The sequence below is a fragment of the Rana temporaria genome, chromosome 1, assembly GCF_905171775.1.
Source record: "Rana temporaria chromosome 1, aRanTem1.1, whole genome shotgun sequence".
In the NCBI taxonomy this organism is placed as follows: domain Eukaryota; kingdom Metazoa; phylum Chordata; class Amphibia; order Anura; family Ranidae; genus Rana; species Rana temporaria.
In genome coordinates, this window is record NC_053489.1 from 483,812,416 (window position 1) to 483,832,831 (window position 20,416).

General features: G+C 42.7%; 1 protein-coding gene across 1 annotated transcript in view; it reads right to left on the reverse strand.

Moving 5' to 3' along the window:
- BANK1 (B cell scaffold protein with ankyrin repeats 1) overlaps positions 1 to 20,416 on the reverse strand; it is a 421,880-nt gene that overhangs the window by 134,667 nt on the left and 266,797 nt on the right. The gene's annotated exons all lie outside the window — the stretch shown is intronic.

The following is a 20,416-nucleotide window of genomic DNA, read 5'->3' on the forward strand; positions in this document are numbered from 1 at the left end:
CACCTGCAGTGTGAAACATTTAGCTGTCTTGAGGATGCCCCAAAAAATATGAAAAAGTCTGGCATCTGTGGACAGACTCGGAGTCCACAACAGACGACCAGCCCCCCTGGGGAGTAACTCAGATAGATCCCCTTTGTACTCACCTGTAACACTAAGAGCTGAGGCCCACATTCTGAATAGGTAGACGGAGGTGAAGCATAGACAAAAAGACAATAGTACCTACTCCCAAATACTCCTGTAGCTTTCAATTCAGACAATAAGTAATGGGATGGGGCCCTACAAGAAACAATAAGGCCACGTACACACGGTCATTCCAAACCGATGAGAATGGTCCGACGGGCCATTTCCATCGGTTCACCGCTGAAGTGGCCTGATGGTCTGATGTGCGTACACACCATCGTTCCAAAAACCGATCGGGTCAGAACGCGGTGATGTCAAACACACGACGTGCTGAATAAAACAAAGTTCAATGCTTCCACTTGATTCTGAGCATGCACGGGTTTTGAACCGATGCTTTCTGTACTAACCATCGGTTTGGACTTTGGATCGATCGGGCAGCGGGCCATCGGTTCCATTTTAAAGCATGTTTTAAAATTTTGGACCAAAGGACAACAGACCGATGGGCCTTACACACGGTCAGTTTGGACTGATGAAACTGAACCTCGGTCCATTCTCATCGGTTTTGTCCGACCGTGTGTACGCGGCCTAACTCCTTTTGTAGTCCTGACATGTGTAACCTGAGAGGTGTTTAGGTAGTGTTTAGCTAGACATATTTAGCTTTAAGGTGTGATGTTAACTGTTTTTTTGTTGTGCATGTAGTTACGTGCAATGATTGGCCGGGGTATGCCCCTATGGCCCTGTTTTGTAACTCAACAACATGAAAAAAGCTTTAATAAAAAGAATTTATAAAAAAAAAAACATTTAGCTGTGGTATTCTTACCACATTTAAATGTGACAGCTTCTTTCTGTTTGTTATGGATCTGCCACCTACTTATCCCCCTCGGCACAGAGAAGAGTCCAAAAAAAAATGCCATGGAGCCTCCCAAAATTCATACCAGGCCCATTAGGTTTGGTATGAACCTTAAGGGGGAACCCATAAAAAAAACAAAAAATAGAGTGGGGTTCCACCCAAACTCCATACCAAACCATTCAAGTCTGGTATGCATTTTAAGGGGGAGCCCTAGGCAAAAAGACAAAAACAAATTCCATACCAGACATTTTCTTTAGCATTCAGCTTACATGGCCAGGAAAGGGGTTACGTATGTGTCCCACTCCTCCCTGAACCACACAAAGCCCCCCTAGCAAAGCACCTTGTCCCCATGTTGATGAGAACAAGGGATCCTTACCCACAACCCTGGCCCAGTGGTTGAGGGGAGCTGTGGGTGGAAGGCTTATTAGACTAACAGACTGGCAAATCACCTCCCTTGGACGGGGATTGAACAGCCAATTGACTAGTGCGGAAGGAGAAGTAGGCGCTTGCCTGGGGGTCACCTGAGTGCAGCCGCTTCCTTCCATTGGTGAGAAGGCCCTGAGATTAAAATGGAGTGGCCGGTGATGAGCCGTACCACGTGACCATGTTCTGTGCTATAGTGATAGCAGGAGAGGTATGTATGAGCAGAGGGAGCAAGTAGGGCTACATGAGTGTCACTGTACCATGGCAGAGGGGGGAGGGGGTGGTGAGTTGCAGAGGGGGGACCAGATGTGTGATGGAGAGGAAAGTGTGCCATGAGCTGCATGGAGGGGTGTGACGCATGGTGTGGAGGTGTGCTATGAGTTACATGGTGATGTGTAATGTGCTTTAGCTCACTGAGTGGCCAGACAACAAAGAGGTGTGAGCTTAAGGTAAATACATAATATGTGCTAGAAGTTTACAGTGTGATGGAGATGTGTGATGTTCTGCATGGTGATAGATGTTGGCACTTTGAAATAAATAAGTTGGTTTTATGTTGCAGTTTGGGCACTCTGGCTCAAAGCCTTCTGCGTGCAGAAGCCCCCCTCGGCCCCACTAACAGTAACCTGAGCCCCATCTTTGTGCACAAGTGTTTCGGCCATCCGGGACTCTCCCTCCAGTTTGGCTGAGACACAACAGTGGCGTCATTGGCTTCCGCTGTTGTCAATTAAAGTCAGTTAGTCAATGAGGAAAGAGAGGGGGTGGGGCCGTACCACAGCTCCGTACCACAGCTCCGTACCACAGCGCCGGCCGGATGTACGTAAATACCTAATTAGCATATTCCTCGCGTAACTATACGAAAGCACCACCTAGCGGCCAGCGTAAATATGCAGCCTAAGATACGACGGTGTAAGACACTTACGCCGGTCGGATCTTAGGGAAATCTATGCGTAACTGATTCTCTGAATCAGGCGCATGGATACGACCACGCACACTCAGAGATACGACGGCGTATACGGAGATACGCCGTCGTATCTCCGTTCTGAATCTGGCCCATTGTTTGCAGCACAGCAGGACTTTATATATTTATTTATATAATTTTACATAATTTATTCTCTCTAGATTCATATATCTAGGTTTATATGTTATTTCATGAGGGAGCGCAACACCACTATTTGATTTTTTGACATGGCCAAGAATTGTAACAACAAGGAGCAAGCTGTAAAAGGCAGCTGAAGTCTTTGGAAATCACCATAGTTGCAAAATCACAAACTGCCCTTTCCTGTAAGCCTAGAGTATAGCCCTTTTTGTTCAAATAGCTACTAGCCTTACAACTGGATGTAAAACATAATATGTTAATATGTTATGTGTTACAAATATATTTCCTTTGAAAAACCCTATAAACAATTGAATTATTATTGTACTTAAAATTAAAATGTATACTGAAAGCATCCGGCCTCTCCATTAGGGGCACCCGGGTGCTGCCCCCCTCTATCCACAGCCACCACATCCTAATTGATGCTCTACCCGCTTGTCATGCGTCCTGCCTCCTTTAGAATGTCAGGGGCATGAATTACAGTGAGGTGGGTGTTTTTTTAAAGCACCTGATTAGAGCCAGAGGCTTTAATAGGCTTCAAAATAGGATGGGCTTGTGGAGCAGAGCATTGCGCCATGAGCCCACCCAGGTGTTACAGCAGCGAATGAATATTCACTGTTGCAACACTGATTCTCCTCCCGGTCTGATACCCATCACCTGATTGGCTGAAAGGACAGGCGATCCTATTGGACGCCACGGTGGAAGCGGGGAGGAGAAGACACAGGAGCCGCTGCCCGATGCCTGCCACAGCCTGGTGTCTGCCGATGTCCCGATGTTCCCGCAGTTGTCCGATCCCTGACTCTGCCCGATGTGCCCGCTGCCTAAATGGGGTAAGTGCTGCTGGACCAGCAGACAACGAGGGGGGATTTGAGGTGCCGCGTGGGGGGACAAAAAAACACCAGCTACTGACTGAAAGGCTGAATCAATAAACATTTTGTTACCTCTAGCTAAAACATTTCCTATAGTTAATATTAATATATTCTGCTCAAAGCATATATAAAACAGAAATGAAATATATGCATTCCTTTTTTCAAAACAAAATCATATTGGGTTTGCTTAATTGATAAGACAATATTGTGAAACTGCTGGCCTTAATTGTTTTCATATACAGGATCACTGCAACAGTATAGCTAAAGATCCACATAGTACACAGATAATAATAATGCTGTAGGTATGTACAATTAAATTGCACACATTTCCTTAGCTGAGTGAAGACAGCTGCTGTACTGTAGCCAGAGGCAAAGGTAGTGCTTATCAAGTGTCCTCAAACGGCTCTATCCCTTCTTCATTTTAACACAGCACATTCCCATCTACCAACTGATTAAATTAGTGTGCTCATGAAAGCTTTTGCGAGCTTGATTTATAGATGGTTTGGAGTGAAACAGTAAACTGCTGCAGCCTCGAACACTGCATTATTCTGCAGTAACTGTGTGGCTTGATCATTGGAAATAGAATTTAAAGGCATTCTCCAGGTTTTTTGTAACATTTTATCTGCAATAATGAAGAAGACAAGCATTCTTTTGGCATATTAGAGAATGTGGAAGTCATGCATAAAGATTTGTCTCTTAGGATTTTTTTTTTTTAGATATCTAATGCAGAGGAAATTGTTGTGCAGAACCTTGCCGAAGAATTATTGACAAATGTTGCTGCACGGGAATTCATTGTAAATTTAAATTAGGCTGTAAATGTGAAGTCTGTAGAATCTAGGCTACATAGTTATGCAACTCCTTCAGTGACCCACATTACAATAAACAGTTAAATGATGGGATTATGGATACAAAAGATTACATAGAAGACAGGGAGGCTAATTTACTAAGGGAGTTTGTAATTTTCATGCAATTTATCAGTTTCCAGAATCAGGTAAAAAGTAGATTCCTGTTTAAATACTCCATCTGCACATGATTGGGTATTCAAGGTAAACATGAATTTGCTTCCCCGAAAGTAAAACCTACCTTGAAAATAAGACCTACCCTGATTTTCCAGTAGGGCTGCAATATAAGCCCTATCCTGAAAATAAGCCCTAGTTTGAAGTGATTGGGGACTACTGGAATTCTCTCTATTGTAGTGTTATGTGTAAAGGGTGTTTTTCTGTGGATAGTTGAGTGAGATGCCTTCTTATAGCGCTGCTCAGCGCTCAGCTGACCTCCTGCAGCTCTCCTCTTCTCCTAGCTGTAAGCGAGGGAGTTCTCCCCCCTGCAAGGCTCGGCACGGGTAAGAGAGCACAGGAGGGCCAATGAAAAGCACCAAGCCGCACTCAGCTGATTCCCACAGCTCTCCTCTTCTCCCAGCTGTCAGTGGGGGATCTAGGGCCCCCCTCACTCTGCAAAGCTGGGAGCGGGTAAGAGAGCACTGGAGGGCCAACGGAAAGCGTTGAGCCATGCTCAGATGATCTCTGCTGCTCTCCCCTTCTGCCAGCTGTCAGCGGGGGATCTGAGCCCCCTTCCCTCTGCAGTGCTTGTGTCGGGGAAGACCGATCAGGGGGGTCATGGAAGCTCTGAGCTGTGCTATAGGAAGGTAGGTGGCACAACCAGGGCCGTCTTTACCATAGGGCAAACAGGGGCAGCTGCCCAGGGCCCTGTCACTGTTGGGGGCCCAAAGCAACCCCCTTTGAATTTTTTTTTTTTAGGGGTCCAGAGGTCTCCAGGGGCCCGGAGGCCCCCAGGGCCCCAGATGGCAACCCCCCTTTTTTAATTTATTTTTAAATAAAAAAAAATATATTTTTTTAATATATTTTTATTTTTTATAAAAGGGACAAATTTTTTTTAGGGATCCCCAGGGGCCCGGATGCCCCCCAGGGCCCCAGATGGCAACCCCTGTTTTGTATTTAATTTAAATAAAAAAAAATATTTTTTTATTATATTTTTATTTTATTTTTTATTAAAGGGACAATTTTTTTTTTTTAGAGGTCTGGAGGTCCCTAGGGGCCCGTAGTTCCCCAGGGCCCCGGATGACAACCCCCCTTTTTTTTTATATTATTTCTTTTTTTTTCTTTTTCTTTTTTTTATATATATATATATATATATATATTTTTTTTATTAAAGGGCTCATGTGGCAAACACCCTTTTTTTATTGTTTTATAAATGTTAATTTTTTTATTTTTGTTTATATATTTTTTTTTATTAAAGGGCCCAGAGGTCCCCAGGGCCCTGGATGGCAACCCCCCCCCTTTTTTATATATATATAAATGTTTCTTTTTTATATATATATTTTTCTTTTCTTTTTTATTAAAGGGCCCAGAGGTCCCGGATAGCAACCCCCCTTTTTTTGTAATTTATTTTTATTAAAAAAAAATTATTAAAGGGCCCAGAGGTCCCCAGATGGCAACCCCCTTTTTAAAAAAATATATATATATTTATATATATATTTTTTATTTATTTTTTTCTTTTATTAAAGGGCCCAGAGGTCCCCAGGGGGCTACACCCCTTTTTTTAATATTTTTCTTTATTTCTTCTTTTTTTTGTAAAGGGCCCCCTGCTTCTAAATTCGCGGCAGCCCCCCCCCCCCCCGCTTCTCAATTTCAGGCGGCAGCACCCCCCCCCCGTTCTCTGCTCCAGGGGGCCCATGCCTGAAGCTGTTGTGTAAGGGGCCCCATAATTCCTGATGGCGGCCCTGCCGCCCGTTAAGCCCCTGTGCTGTGCTGCCCACAAATCAGGCTGAAAGTCATCAGCGGCACGCAGCCAGTGACAGTACTGCTTCCCTTCCCAGTGTTTTAAAATGTACAGCACCCCTGGCTTCCCTTTAGACGTGCACTTCTCCCTTCCTGCCACTGGGTGCTGCTTGTATATAAAAGTGAATTAGAATGTGATTTTATAACATCCCCAGTTTGCTCTTCCCGAGGCTGACTTCTTCATGTCCTGCTCTTCAAGGTATGTCACTGTTTGCTAATCTATATTGTAAATAGAAGTTTTCTGTAGAGTGTGCCCAAAGTCTTTATAATATTTGATGATTCACTGCAGGTCTGGTCAGTGTTTTAAAAAGTTCCTCTATGGACTTTTTATTGGGGGCTCCCCCTAGGAATAGGCCCGCTATTCTCTCCCCGGTCTTATCACATTCCCTTTTGCTTTGGGATAGGTTGAGATCTATTCCAACGCTAACCTCGAGCTGTAAACCACTTTCCCATATTTTTAATAATCCGGACTTCATCCCAGGTTTAGATATTAATTCTTTTAAGTGGTGGTTGGACAAATGACTATACCGAATCGGACATTTTTTTTCAGCTTCTGGACCCTTGACTCTTATGCCGCGTACACACCATCGTTTTCTGCGATGGGAAAAAACGTCATTTTCAAAAACGTCAATTTAATTGACCGTGTGTGGGCAAAAACGTCGTTTTATGTCTTCTAAAAAACGACAGAAAAAAATTGAAGCATGCTTCAATTTTATGTGTCGTTTTTGGCCGACGTCGTTTTCTGTGTTCTAAACATTGACCGTGTGTACGTAAAAACGTCGATTTAAGCCCGCGCATGCTCAGAAGCAAGTTAGGAGACGGCAGCGCTCATTCATGTAAAACGACTGTTCAGAATGGAATCAGCACATTCGTTAAGGTGTTTTTCAGCTTATAGACAAGAAAACGAAATTTAAAGCACAGTCACTGAAAATCACGAATCGTATCTCACCAAACTTTTACTAACACGCAGCAACACGATATCAGCAAAAGAGGCCGTCTTCCGCATGGAAACGACCCTTTATAGTGACGTCGTGCGTGATTGACGGAACTGCGCTGTGCTAGAGCGTTGTGAAAAAGCGATGGTGTGTATGCTACGTCGTTGTTCAAATTGAAGTTTGAAAAATGACGTTTTTTTAAAGCACATAAAGCGTCGCATTTTTCCATCGCAGAAAACGATGGTGTGTACGCGGCATTAATCACTGTAAGCGGCAACTTAAGCTCCCGAATTCAGAACTCTTTAGATATGGGCAGATACAACATATCCTCCATAAAATATGGAAGGAGAAACCTCTACCGCCACATTTCACGGCATATGAAACATGGTGCGGAGGAGCAGAGGGGTGGTATCTCTATTATATATCAGTGTTTAGCTCACCAGGACTGTAAGACCCCCTATATGTCAGCTTGGGAAAAGGATTTGAAGTTGGATTGGGATTTGGATTCATGGTCTATAGTCTTTTCGAGAGCATATAAAGGCATCCTGAATGTCGCTCTAATTGAGGCCAATCTAAAAGTTCTATCTAGATGGTATCTTACCCCTGCCAAGTTGTCAATCATGTATCCTTCCTCGGAAGCTATTTGCTTCAGAGGATGTGGCCTTTTTGGCTCCATGGCCCATATATGGTGGGAATGCCCCAGAATTAGACGATATTGGAATACAATTTTTAATCTTATCTATAGAGTTACAGGCTTGCAAATATCTAGATCCCCGGAAGTAGCTTTCCTAAACACTCACGATCCCAAGACCCCAAAACTTTCACGGACCTTGATCCATTTTATCCTGTTGGGGGCTAAATCTACTTTAGCTAAAGCCTGGAAACAACCCAAGGTGTCATTTCTGGCTGCCAAGCGCAAAATTTCATGGATTATGACCCAGGAAAAACGTTCTAGTATTTTGCTTGACTCCAGGGACAAGTTCTAAAATATATGGGAACCATGGGCCCGTCATGTGGGTATTTCCCTGCATCCAGGTATTCCAGCATAGCATATACTGAACAAATGTGGATCTCTATTCCACTTGATCTCAGTGGCTACTCTTCGAGGAGTGTCTCCGCAAGCTGACTCGTTACTTCTCTTCTCTTTGCTGTTTTACTAGATCTCTCTGTTTTTCCTTTCTCTGTCCTCTTTTTCATTTCTTTCTTTAGATCGCGTCCATCTACACGCTTTCCTTTCAGTTTTTTTTTTTTTTTTTGATATTCAAATGGGGACGTAAGACATGTCTTGTAATTTGTGTACTCGTTTATTTTACAAACTTCTCTGTTTAGGGAATATTACCCAATAATAATAATATAATTTTATTTTTGCATACTTAGAGTCTCTTTATGGATCTCAGGACAGGTTTGCATATTTGAATGTTACCGGTCTGAATGGAGATTTGTGGTGTATTGTGCAGCTGGTTTCGGCACAGTCTGCGCCCATATGGGGTGCCGGATCTGGCTGCTATTATGCCGAACATTGTCTATATTTAACAACTGTGGTCCTGACTCGATATGTTCCCCTGTACCAGGTTTCTCTCCTGATTAAGCTAACTTCTATTTTCTGTATGCCTATTTCTCAATGGTATTTATTGTGGTATTTTTTTTTGTTTATATCTTTGGTTCAGATTAATGTCCTACGAGGCAAGGAGAAGTTTGTATGTCTAGAGACTAAATTTATATTAATAATGGATCGATATTATGTTTTTTTGCTATATTTTTTATTTCCGGGCATTAATGTGTCTTATGTGTACTCTGTATGTTAATCCAAACTTACTTTTTTTGTGTAAAAACAATAAAAATCTTTGAAAGTAAAAAGTTCCTCTATTTTACACATGGCATGGCATGGGGTCACAGCACCGTCTGTCCATTCTGCTTTAGCACCATGGGACCCCATGCCATGCCATGTGTAAAATAGAGGAACTCTTTAAATCACAGACCAGACCTGCAGTCCAGGCTGAGTAAGGCCTCAGAGCACATGGCATTACTGTCTGTATTTAACTGCTTGATGGGCTTATTTTGGGCCTGGCTGGTTCACATGTATGTGTTTTGGCGGCCCACATTTGCGCAGGCACAGCAGCCCATTCATTTGAATGGCCCGCCATGCCTGCGTTTCCTGCAAAGAAAAGCGCATGCCTCATGTAATAGGCTGTGCACAAGGCACACCTATGCCCATCAAGCACTGAAATACAGCATTGTCTGTCCATTCTGCTGTCTGCTGTGACTTATCTGCAGTTTCCGCACTGTCAAACTTGTTGCATTTTTAGACGTTTAGGTCACGCTTTTAAAAACACAGTGCGTTTGTGTGTGCAAGAACTGCAGGTAAGTAGCATGGCGCAAAAGCAGAATGGATTTCAAGGCAACTGTATTTTTAAAATGCTGAATGCACCTTTTTTCTGCAGGAAACGAAGGCATGGCAGCCCATTCAAATCAATGGGCTGCTGTTCCTGCACAAATGAGGGCCGCCAAAACACATACATGTGAACCAGCCAGGCCCAAAATAAGCTGGAGGGGGGCCCAATAAAAATGTTTGCTCAGGGCCCAAACCATATTAAAGACGGCCCTGGGCACAACACTTTTACTCTCTGTTCACACTGGGAAATAAATAGCAAGCCCTACCCTGAAAATAAGCCCTATAGTGTTTTTGGGTGCCAAAATTAATATAAGACCCGGGCTTATTTTCTGGAGTGAATTCAGCGACAACATTTGCTGTGTGGAATATATGATTGGCTCCTGTGAATAATTAAAATATTGTTGATATCATTGGATACGATTTTTCACATTTCTATGGATAAGATAAATCTTTCCCCATAAGATAGTGAGACCCGTTTTCCTTTCCTAATCTAACGAAGCCTAGCGGTGAAACACATTGACGCACAGGGGCTCACTTTGTATCATATATTCTCTATATATGTTTTTAATTCTCCTAAATTATTTTGATGTACCATGTATGAATTGAAAATACATGTTGTAATATTTTGATAATATCTGATAGTGTTCCTTCCTTTTCCCTTATCAAACTTTTTACGGATGTGGCTACATGAGTGCTTTTTTCAAATTTACAACGCAAAGTACTCTAACACACATTTTTGTATGACTTTTTCCTCAGGTTCAGAGAGATAAAACACTCTGACAGGAATCAGCCAGACCTTCAATAGCGCAAATGTAAATGCAGGTGGTAGAATGATAGAAGAGTAGACATGTGCACACAGAAATATTTTGTTTCGGAATTTCGTTTTCGTCCGAAAATACATTTATTAGTTACTCCCGAAATTCGTTTTTATTTATTTTGTTTCGTTAAAAAATGCATTCGTCCGAAAATCCGAATTAATCTGTCATTGAAGGCTTATGGTGTCTGTTGAATGTTCTAAGAAGATTCGACGAAGAAGCTAAACTGTACGACGCCCCAATCGTACATTTCCTGTTGAATGCTCCGCCCACAAGCTATAGGAGAATTATTGTGTTGTATGACTAGTAATAATTATATTTGTTAATTATTATTACCAGTCAACCAAAATTAGAATTCTTCTATAGCCTATTGGTGGAGCATTTGACCATAGATGTCCGTTTGTGGGGTTCGTATGTTTTTAGCTGCTTTGTTGAATCTTCATGTCTCTATAATGTCGAATCTTTCCTCTCTATGACGAATAATTTTGGACTAATAGAGTTAGGTTAGGCACATTCAACCACAGGTTCGATAGACACAGATTGCTATTGTCACAGTCATGTCGAATCTTCTGTCTATATTGAACTGTTGTCACAACGAAAAGATAATAAAGCATTTTTTATGTTGGATCTTTCGGATTTCGGATTCTGCAAATTAGTTATCATTTGTTAAAACGAACGCAAAAATCCCAGAAATTCGGACGAAAATGCATTCGGATGATAACGAATGCACATGTCTATGTGACAAACTACTGTGAACGGAAGTGAACCACAACTGCGGTTAGCGAAAGATTTCAATGCACCTCTCGATATTATATGAGATTTCAGTATTAGACCCCGTCACTCCAATCAGAGAAAAGGAGTTTGGGGTTCTCTACATCATCTCTCTCACATATAGGAATGCGTTGAGCTACTAAGGGTGGTTATATTACAACATACCTCTAACCCGTAGCTTTGAAAGATTATGGTAAACGTGAATGAGCACAACTGCCTTAAAGATTCCAATGCACTTCTCTATGCAAGTGATTATCAGTACCGGACCCCAGGCATCACTCCAATCAGAGAACAGGAGTTTGGGGGTTCTCTACATCATATCACTATACATAAAGGAATGCATTGGGTCACTAAGGGAGCAGGTATAAAAATACTTTAAACCCTTAGCATAAAAAAGTTAGAGCAAACATGTTCAATATTTTTGGACGGAAGCCCGTATACATTTAACAACACATGTCAAGCACGTAGCATATGAGAATACTGTATGCAACTAGCATTAGCGTAAGAGAGGCAAATATAGCTCAGATGGTTTCAGAGTGTATGTCCCTTTAAGATATTGCAGAGCTGTCAGGTGAAGGCCCACTAAGTAAACTCAAGCAGCAGGATACTATTAATTATACCAGAATATATAAGAAATTAGTAATTCTAGAGCAATAATAGTACTTATCCGTTTGCAGGCATGAGTGTTTCCAGTAAGCTAGTAGCAGGCTTGGGTTTCTGTAGTGCAGGGTGTCCTGAAGGAAGATCTCTTAGGGTGTCCCAGCAATGGCAATCTGTAAAGCAGCATGGATCCAGCTAAGGCATTAGCTTGTCTGTGGTAGGAATCCAGCGTGGCCTGGTTTGTAGGTTTAGGGATTGATGATACCAATAGTTTTGTAGCGTGGCCGGCTACGGCTGACAATAATAGAACAGCGTGTGTATTACATGCTGTTCTGTTTATAGCTGAGAGGCATGTGTGCCGAATGGAGCGTTGATTACGCTTGGCACTTCCACGTTCCAAGCAATACAGTCTATAGAAGAGCCTTCAGAGAAGATGTCTTGGAATTCAGAGTTGCAGGAACGCAGGCACTCAAGTTCACAAACCACAAGATGTAGGGCATGTTGGATGCAGCTGCTGTTGCAATAGGCTAACCATGATGAAATTTCTCCAATTTGCCACCCAATGGATGTCTTTTGGTTCCTTAGCCAAGAATTTCTAAGCTAAGTGAAGAGGTAGGTGACAGAATAACATAACAAGAGAGCTTTTTGAGTTGGAGAACCCTGATCTGGAGTTTGAAATATTGAGTAATGCAATGGATTTATTCTTGTTTATGACAGGATTTAATGGACAGGGGACTAGGAATACCGGGCTAGTTAGCTAGTTCTTCATAAACAAAGTTCCCTGAGAAAAGACTGCACTGAGTAGATATTACAGTGCAGTCCCGCCCTACAACAAGGCAGAATGCATTTCGGTGGTGTGCAGGCAGTATGCACTGAAATAAGTACTGCATGTGGTACTTTTTCCCATCCCAGCATAGTGCAAGGCAATCCACCACTTTGCAACGCGTGGCTGGCAATTTAACGTAATGAGAAAGTTAATTAGAAAAAAAATAAACAGTGCATTGGGGCAATATTGGCTCTGCACTGATCCCACCTGATCGCACGGCACACCAACCATTGTAATGCAGCGGCTGGTGTGAATTAGTTCTTAATGAGGGTTGATCTATAAAATGGCTCTGAAGGGAAGTCAATGGTAGCAGGAACCAGAAGACAATAGTCAGAGACAGGAGTGGCCTCTTTGCAACCACCTAAGATCTACAGTTCCCTGGACATTTGGGGGGAAAACACAGGAGGTGTCTCTGTGTTCTTCAATGCAGTCTTTCTTCAGCAAAGAAGTCTGTGGACCCAATCTGCATGGGTGTCTTGGTACCTGGGTAGAGGGTAGAGGTAAGTGAAGCTGATGGCAGAAATACTGCTAGGTCAGAAAGAGTTTTTTTTACAATACCTTTACCTCAGCCAGTGGTCAATGTAAATGGAAAGTCGGATAGCTTCCATTCTAGCCTTGGATAGTCAGATCTGAAATTGCCTGTGGAGAGTGGGGTCATTCCAACCAGACTGAGGAATGTATGCAGTAAGATTCTGCAGTCGTGTGCCCCTGGTAAAGGTTGCAGTGAGCGGTCTCAGCATTGGATACCCAATCAGGTTCCTCATACAGAATTCCCAGTGCCTTGAAAAAAGTGTCCACTGAAGGTAAGGCTGGATGCAATGGTTCAAAGCTGAAGGTACATGCCTGTGGGTTCCCTTGTAGCAGGGATATTACAATTTTAATCTTTTTCCCCTCTGACCTTGAAAAGAAGGGACTGATGTTACAGTAACATTTACAACTGTTCTGTAAGTTGAAGGAATTCCTACAGTCCCTTAAGAACCTGTCCGAGAGGCTAATTCTGACCTTAGGTGGAGTCATACAGGCTAGGTCATACAGAGGTAATAATCTGAGTTTTAACCAACAAAATATATTTATCTCAGTGGTTCTGAATTCCTTTATCTTTTTTCAGCCACTTCCTTTCTACATGAACTTGTATCAGGGTTAGCTGTGCATTAGTGCTATTTACCATCTTCCTGATAGTGACAGCGGCAGGTCAATGTGTGTTGCAACAGCTGCTTGTTGTTCCCACCAAGGGAGATGGTGACAGGGTGACAAGTGACAACACAGCAGCAAAAATAGGAAACAGTTGACATTGTGTTTACAGGAAGTGTTTGCACAAAAAACTTGGGTATTGTATTATTGAAAGTTGCAGATTAAGAAAGATTGAGCACACTTTGAAATTATATTAATATGCTAAAGCTTTTAGAAGTTTACATATACTTTAAGTTGCAGGTCTCTCCAAAAACATGTAAAAAAATATAGAATACCCTAATACAGACATATACTGCTTGAAGCATAAGATGGAGCTACAGAGCTTAGTTAAATATCCACTGTTTTTGAGGGAGTTAGATTCAGACATACGGAATGCCATCAGCATAATTGGAGTGAGGTCAATACTGCAGACTTTTGCACTGTCTCTTACTGCGCTACATTGTATGTATTTCCTGGGCTTTGCTATAAATTATAAGACGTTAACTACCACATGAGTAAAGATTTTATGCTTTATAGAAAATGATTAGGAAAAAGTGTACCGCACAGCTTCCTTCATAGTCACAAATAAAGCATTTTTCAGAGAACAGAAACAGTAAATGAATTTACAGATGTTTGTTCTCTCAGCAAGTGTGAGGCATATAAGGCTGGATTCACACCTATGCATTTTTTGTGCTTTTTACATTGTGCAGATTTGCACTACAGTCCATTTACCATGGTTTCCTGTGGAAAATGTTCTGTAGTGCAAATCTGCAAACTGCAAAAAGCACTAAAAATGCATAGGTGTGAATCCAGCCTAAAACAGGCTTTGGACTATGTATAGAGGGTTTCATCAGCATGTGGACAAGCAGTTAAATCATTCCCTGTCTGGATTATGGAAGCAGTGCTCAGCAAAAAGGTGCACTTTTACTTTTAGGACAGACGTGGCACTGGCCGATTTGGCAGTCGGAAGAAGTATAGATGATGAAAGCGATTATATATATATATACAGTACACAGTACTGTGCAAAGGTTTTAACCACTTGCCGACCGCCGCACGCTGATATACATCGGCAGAATGGCACGGGCAGGCAAATGGGCGTACCTGTACATCCCTTTGAATTTGACGCCCAGCGGCCTGGGCATTTAGCAGCCTATTCTTCTGGGGCTGAATTTGTTAAGCAGGTGTGAAAAAGGGCTGTAAATTAAGTATGCTTTCAGAAATACCGTTAATACTTCATTTTTATCAACTAACAAAAAGGAAAGTAAATGAACAGAACAGATATCCAAATCAAACCAATATTTGGTGTGAACACCCTTTGCTTTCAAAACAGCATCAATCCTTACATTTTTCTAGGTACACTTGCACAGTTTTTGGCAGGTAGGTTGTTCCACGTGCCTTCTTGATTCATGTGCTGCAATTTTTCTGCAACCCAGTTCCTATGTTTTTGTGCATAGTTGTGTTGGTCAACCTTGTTTCCACATCCTATGCATGAAAACATATAACTGGGGTGCAGAAAAATGGCAGCAGGTGCTCTGGTGTGATGATTTAAAATTTGAAATAACTGACTGTTGCAAGAAGCAGTATGTTTGCGAAGGGTCGGAGAGCAGTACAATAATAAATGTCTGCAGGCAACAGTAAAGCATGGTTTAGGAATGCAAATGGAGTTAGAGATTTGGTTAGAATCAATGGTGTCCTAAAATACAGGCAGATACATATCCATCATGCCATACCACCAGGGAGGCATTTGATTGGCCCCAAATGTATTTTGCAGCAGGACAATGACCCCCAAACATGCAGCCAATGTCATTAAGAACTATCTTTAGTGTAAAGAAGAACAAGGAGTCCTGGATGTAATGGTTCTATCCTTGCAGAGCTCTGATCTTAACCACTTAAGCCCCGGACCAATATGCTGCTAAATGCCCAAAGGCGTTTTTACAATATGGCACTGCGTCGCTTTAACAGACAATTGCGCGCTCGTGCGATGTGGCTCCCAAACAAAATTGCCGTCCTTTTTTCCCCACAAATAGAGCTTTCTTTTGGTGGTATTTGATCACCTCTGCGGTTTTTATTTTTTGCGCTATAAACAAAAATAGAGCGACAATTTTGAAAAAAATTCAATATTTTTTACTTTTTGCTGTAATAAATATCCCCCAAAAACATATATAACATTTTTTTTCCCCTCAGTTTAGGCCGATACGTATTCTTCTACCTATTTTTGGTAAAAAAAATCGCAATAAGCGTTTATCGGTTGGTTTGCGCAAAATTTATAGCGTTTACAAAATAGGGGATAGTTTTTTTTTTTTTTTACTATTAATAGCGGCGATCAGCGTTTTTTTTCATGACTACGACATTTTGGCGGACACTTCGGACAATTTTTACACATTTTTGGGACCATTGTCATTTTCACAGCAAAAAATGCATTTAAATTGCATTGTTTATTGTGAAAATGACAGTTGCAGTTTGGGAGTTAACCACAGGGGGCGCTGTAGGGGTTAGGGTTCACCTAGTGTGTGTTTACAACTGTAGGGGGGTGTGGCTGTAGGAATGACGTCATCGATCGAGTCTCCCTATAAAAGGGATGACTCGATCGATGCAGCAGCCACAGTGAAGCACGGGGAAGCCGTGTTTACATACGGCTCTCCCCGTTCTTCAACCCCGGGGAGCGATCGCGACGGAGCGGCTATAAACGAATAGCCGCGCCGTCGTCCCGGATCGCTCCCCGCGGGAATCCGACCGCCGCATGTAGCGGGGGGTCCAGATCGGACCCCCCGACCCGCGGAAAGACAAGGACGTACCTGTACGCCCATTTGCCTGTACGTGCCATTCTGTGGACGTACATATACATGCGGCGGTCGGGAAGTGGTTAATATCATCAAGTCGTCTGTCTGGGATTACATAAAGAGACTTTGAGGCAGCCTACATCCACAGAAGATAAGTAGTTAGTTCTTCAAGATGTTTGGAACAACCTACCTGTCAAGTTCCTTCAACCCCAGTCTGCTTTGAAATCTTTTTGTCTTCTTAATATTATAGTTTTTAATACATTTTAGCATTATAATATAGAATTATTTTATTTTATTGTTAATGTGATATATGGATTCCAAGAATTTTTAAATGATTAATATAATAAAAATGTTTGGATGGTTGCTCTTGCCCCACTTGCTGTATATGTACCTGCTACCCTCTTCGTGTATGGTCACTTAGATTCAGACCAGGGAAAGAGTTGGACTTTTCCTATAGAATACATGTTGTGTGCATGGTGAGCGTGACTTGACAAATGAGGCCACGCCTCTGAAACGCATCCCCGTGGCAACCTTTATGTGCGTCTCCCCCTGCCTTTCCCTGTGTTGCGGTCTTTCAACTACAGAGCACGGTGTCGTCTGGACCAGGCCCATGCGCAGTAGTCTCTGCAGGGCGAGGACTGGCTTCAGTGGCTCCCGGGGGAATCTGAGCTGTCAGATAGCTTCTATGGAGTCGTTTAGCTTACCGGATACTATAGTGGCCATCGAGGAGGAATGGCAATTATCGAGGCATGCCTTATTTGTATGGAACTATATGAGTGCATTTGGTTATGTTTTTTAGTCACTTCCAATAAACTGGATTACACTAGAGCATGGGTGCTCAACCTGTGGCTCTCCAGCTGTTGCAAAACTACAATTCCCATAATGCCTCAGCCTTTGGGAGACATGCTTGTACCTGTCAGCGGCTTGCAATGCCTCATAGGAATTGTAGTTCCGCAACAGCTGGAGAGCCACAGGTTGAGCACCCATGCACTAGAGTGTGTTGCGCTCTCTTTTCCTTGTGTTGTTACAGACCCTCCGCCATTTCCCAGTAGGTGTAGAGGAGAGCAGCAGCGCCACTATTGATATTTTATCCGATTGTGAGTGACTTTTTTTTATCTACAAGCCATGGGGGTTTATGAAGATCTGCACAATGTGTAGTTCTATTTTCTATGTGGACTTTGCTTTGAAATCTTTGCCTGGGAGAGACCTTGCTGATGCAGTATTAATCCTTAGGCCTCGTACACACGACCAGTTTCCTCGGCAGAATTCAGCTTCCGACCGAGTTTCTGGCTGAATTCTGCCGAGAAACCCGGCCGTGTGTACACTTTCGGCCGAGGAAGCCGACGAGGAGCTCGGCGAGGAAATAGAGAACATGTTCTCTATTTCCTCGTTGTTCTATGGGAGCTCTCGTCCCGCCGAGCTCCTCGGCGGCTTCAGTGCTGAACTGGCCGAGGAACTCGATGTGTTTGGCACGTCGAGTTCCTCGGCCGTGTGTACGAGGCCTTAGTCTCTTGTTGCTGTGCTCAGTCATGTCATGGTGTATGACCTAACATGAAATTGTCTTCCACAACCTCAACTTAGTAACAGAGTTTGGCTGCTCTTCATCCAGTTTTAATCCTACTACACAGCTGTTTCAGTTTCAGTTAATGATTGTGTTTTAACGCACATATGAAATTGATGATCATTGGCACCTGCTTGGCATAATTGGTCATTCATACATCCTACAAAATCCATGACTTTGTGCTAAGTGTACAACGTGTACAAGTGTAAGATTTGATGTTGGTTTAAAGCCAAAGGGTAGTTACACCACATATTGATTTGATTTACTTTATTCTGTCTGCTCACTCTTCATTCTGTAAACTGACAAAAATAAATAATTAAAATATAAATTTTTGAATGCATTCTTACTTTTCAGCATTGTTTCACACCTGGCTAGGCAGTTGCGCTCAAAAGTTTGCATACTCTGGCAGAAATTGTGACATTTTGGCATTAATATTGAAAATATAACGAATCATGTCAAAAAACTGTCTTTTAATTAAAGTGATTGTACAGGCTTGTTAACAAAAAATAAAATAACAAACCCATTCTACTTACCTCCTCTGTGCAGTTGGTTTTGCACAGAACAGCTCGGATCCTCTTCTTCTTGGGTCCCCCTTTTCTGCTATTGGCTCCTCCCTCCTATCGAGTGCCATCACAGTCAGCAGCTTCCTATGGGGGCACTGGAGCCGAGTCGTAGCTCCGTGTATCCATTCAGACGCGGAGCCCCGACCTGGCCCTGCTCCCTCTCTCCCCTGATTGGCTGACTGAATTTCATTGACAGCCGCGGCGGGAGCGCAAGGTCTCTAACATCCACCAGCTCTGTGATGTCCTCATGGAGGAGTGGAAGAGGACTCCAGTGGCAACCTGTGAAGCTTTGGTGAACTCCATGCCCAAGAGGGTTAAGGCAGTGATGGGAAATAATGGTGGCCACACATACTGACTTTGGGCTCAGTTTGGACATTTTCACTTAGGGGTGTACTCACATTTGTTGCTAGTGGTTTAGACATTAATGGCTGTGTTTATTTATTTTGAGGGGACAGCAAATTTACACAAGCTATACACTCACTACTTTACATGGTAGCAAAGTATAGTTTATTCAGCGCTGTCCCATGAAAAAATATAATAAAATATTTACAAAAATGTGAGGAGTGTACTCAATTTTGTGAGATACTGTATGTAGTCAATCACTATGACTCACTACCCAATGATGTTTTTCTGCAGACCATAATGTTTCCCCACTGCCATGACAACCTGCCTCCCAAAGATACTTTCACACTACACTAACCCCATGGAATGATCTATTCCTGGCAGTTAGAATGAAAACAAACATCCAGAGATCCTGGGTGATATCGCTGACCATAATTTGTATGTGTACTGTCACTTTGAAATCTATAGTTCTAGATGACCTGATTCATATTGGATTTACATTGGGCAACATTATTTACTTTTGTTTGCAGTAAAGGATTTTTTCCTAGTGTGTCTTTATTTCCCTTTAACTATTTGTTGTTTAACTAATGTACCCCATCTTTCATTCCCCTTGGGAGGCATATACTGTATCTGGGGCTCCCTTATTATAAATTACTCCTTATTACTCCCATATACTCTTGCGAATTTGAGTGTGAAGAAGGGGGGCCCTTGAGCCTCAACATTAGGACAAGGTGCCTTGCAAGGGGGGATGTTCTGCCACCCCTCCCATACAGGGTACCTCATCAATGTTGAAAAGCATGTTGACTGGTATAGTACAGGAAATAGGGCTGCATGCTCACTGCCTTTCCTTTTCTGGCCACCCAGGCATATTCAATGACAAGAGACTTAAGCCGCGTACACACGATCAGTCCATCTGACGGTCCCTTAAAGCGGAGTTCCACCCAAAAATGGAACTTCACTTTAAGAGCAGATGACCACCTGATATGCCACATTTAGCATGTTATTTTTTTTTGGGGGGGAGCAGAAACAATCTTTTTAGAGGGTTCCAGCTCCCACTTCCTCCCAGGGCTCCGCAGAAGGAAGTTCACCTCCCCCTCCCTCTCTGCAATCATCTGTGACATGTCACAGGTCCCAGATGATTGCCCTGCCAATCAGGGCGCGCAGCGCGTGCATGTGCAATGCGTGCCCGGCTGTGAAGCCACAGCTGGGCGCCCACAGTCACGATGCCGGTGCCGCAGAGAAGAGGGGGAGATGAGTGGGGCTTTCGTATGTCACCATCTCTGGAACAGGTGAGTGTCTGATTATCTCCGCTTTAACATAAGTTATCAGTGGAGAAATCTCTTCTTACCTTCTAATAGTGGTAAATGTAATGTCCACCTTCCTTGGTGGTCAGTGTAAAATACCCTTTACATTGGTGGTCAGTGAGAGAAAAACCTACTTTTGCAGTTAGTCAGGGGGAATAATGCATCTTAAATTGGTGCTAAGTGAGAAGAGAACTGAGATGGGAG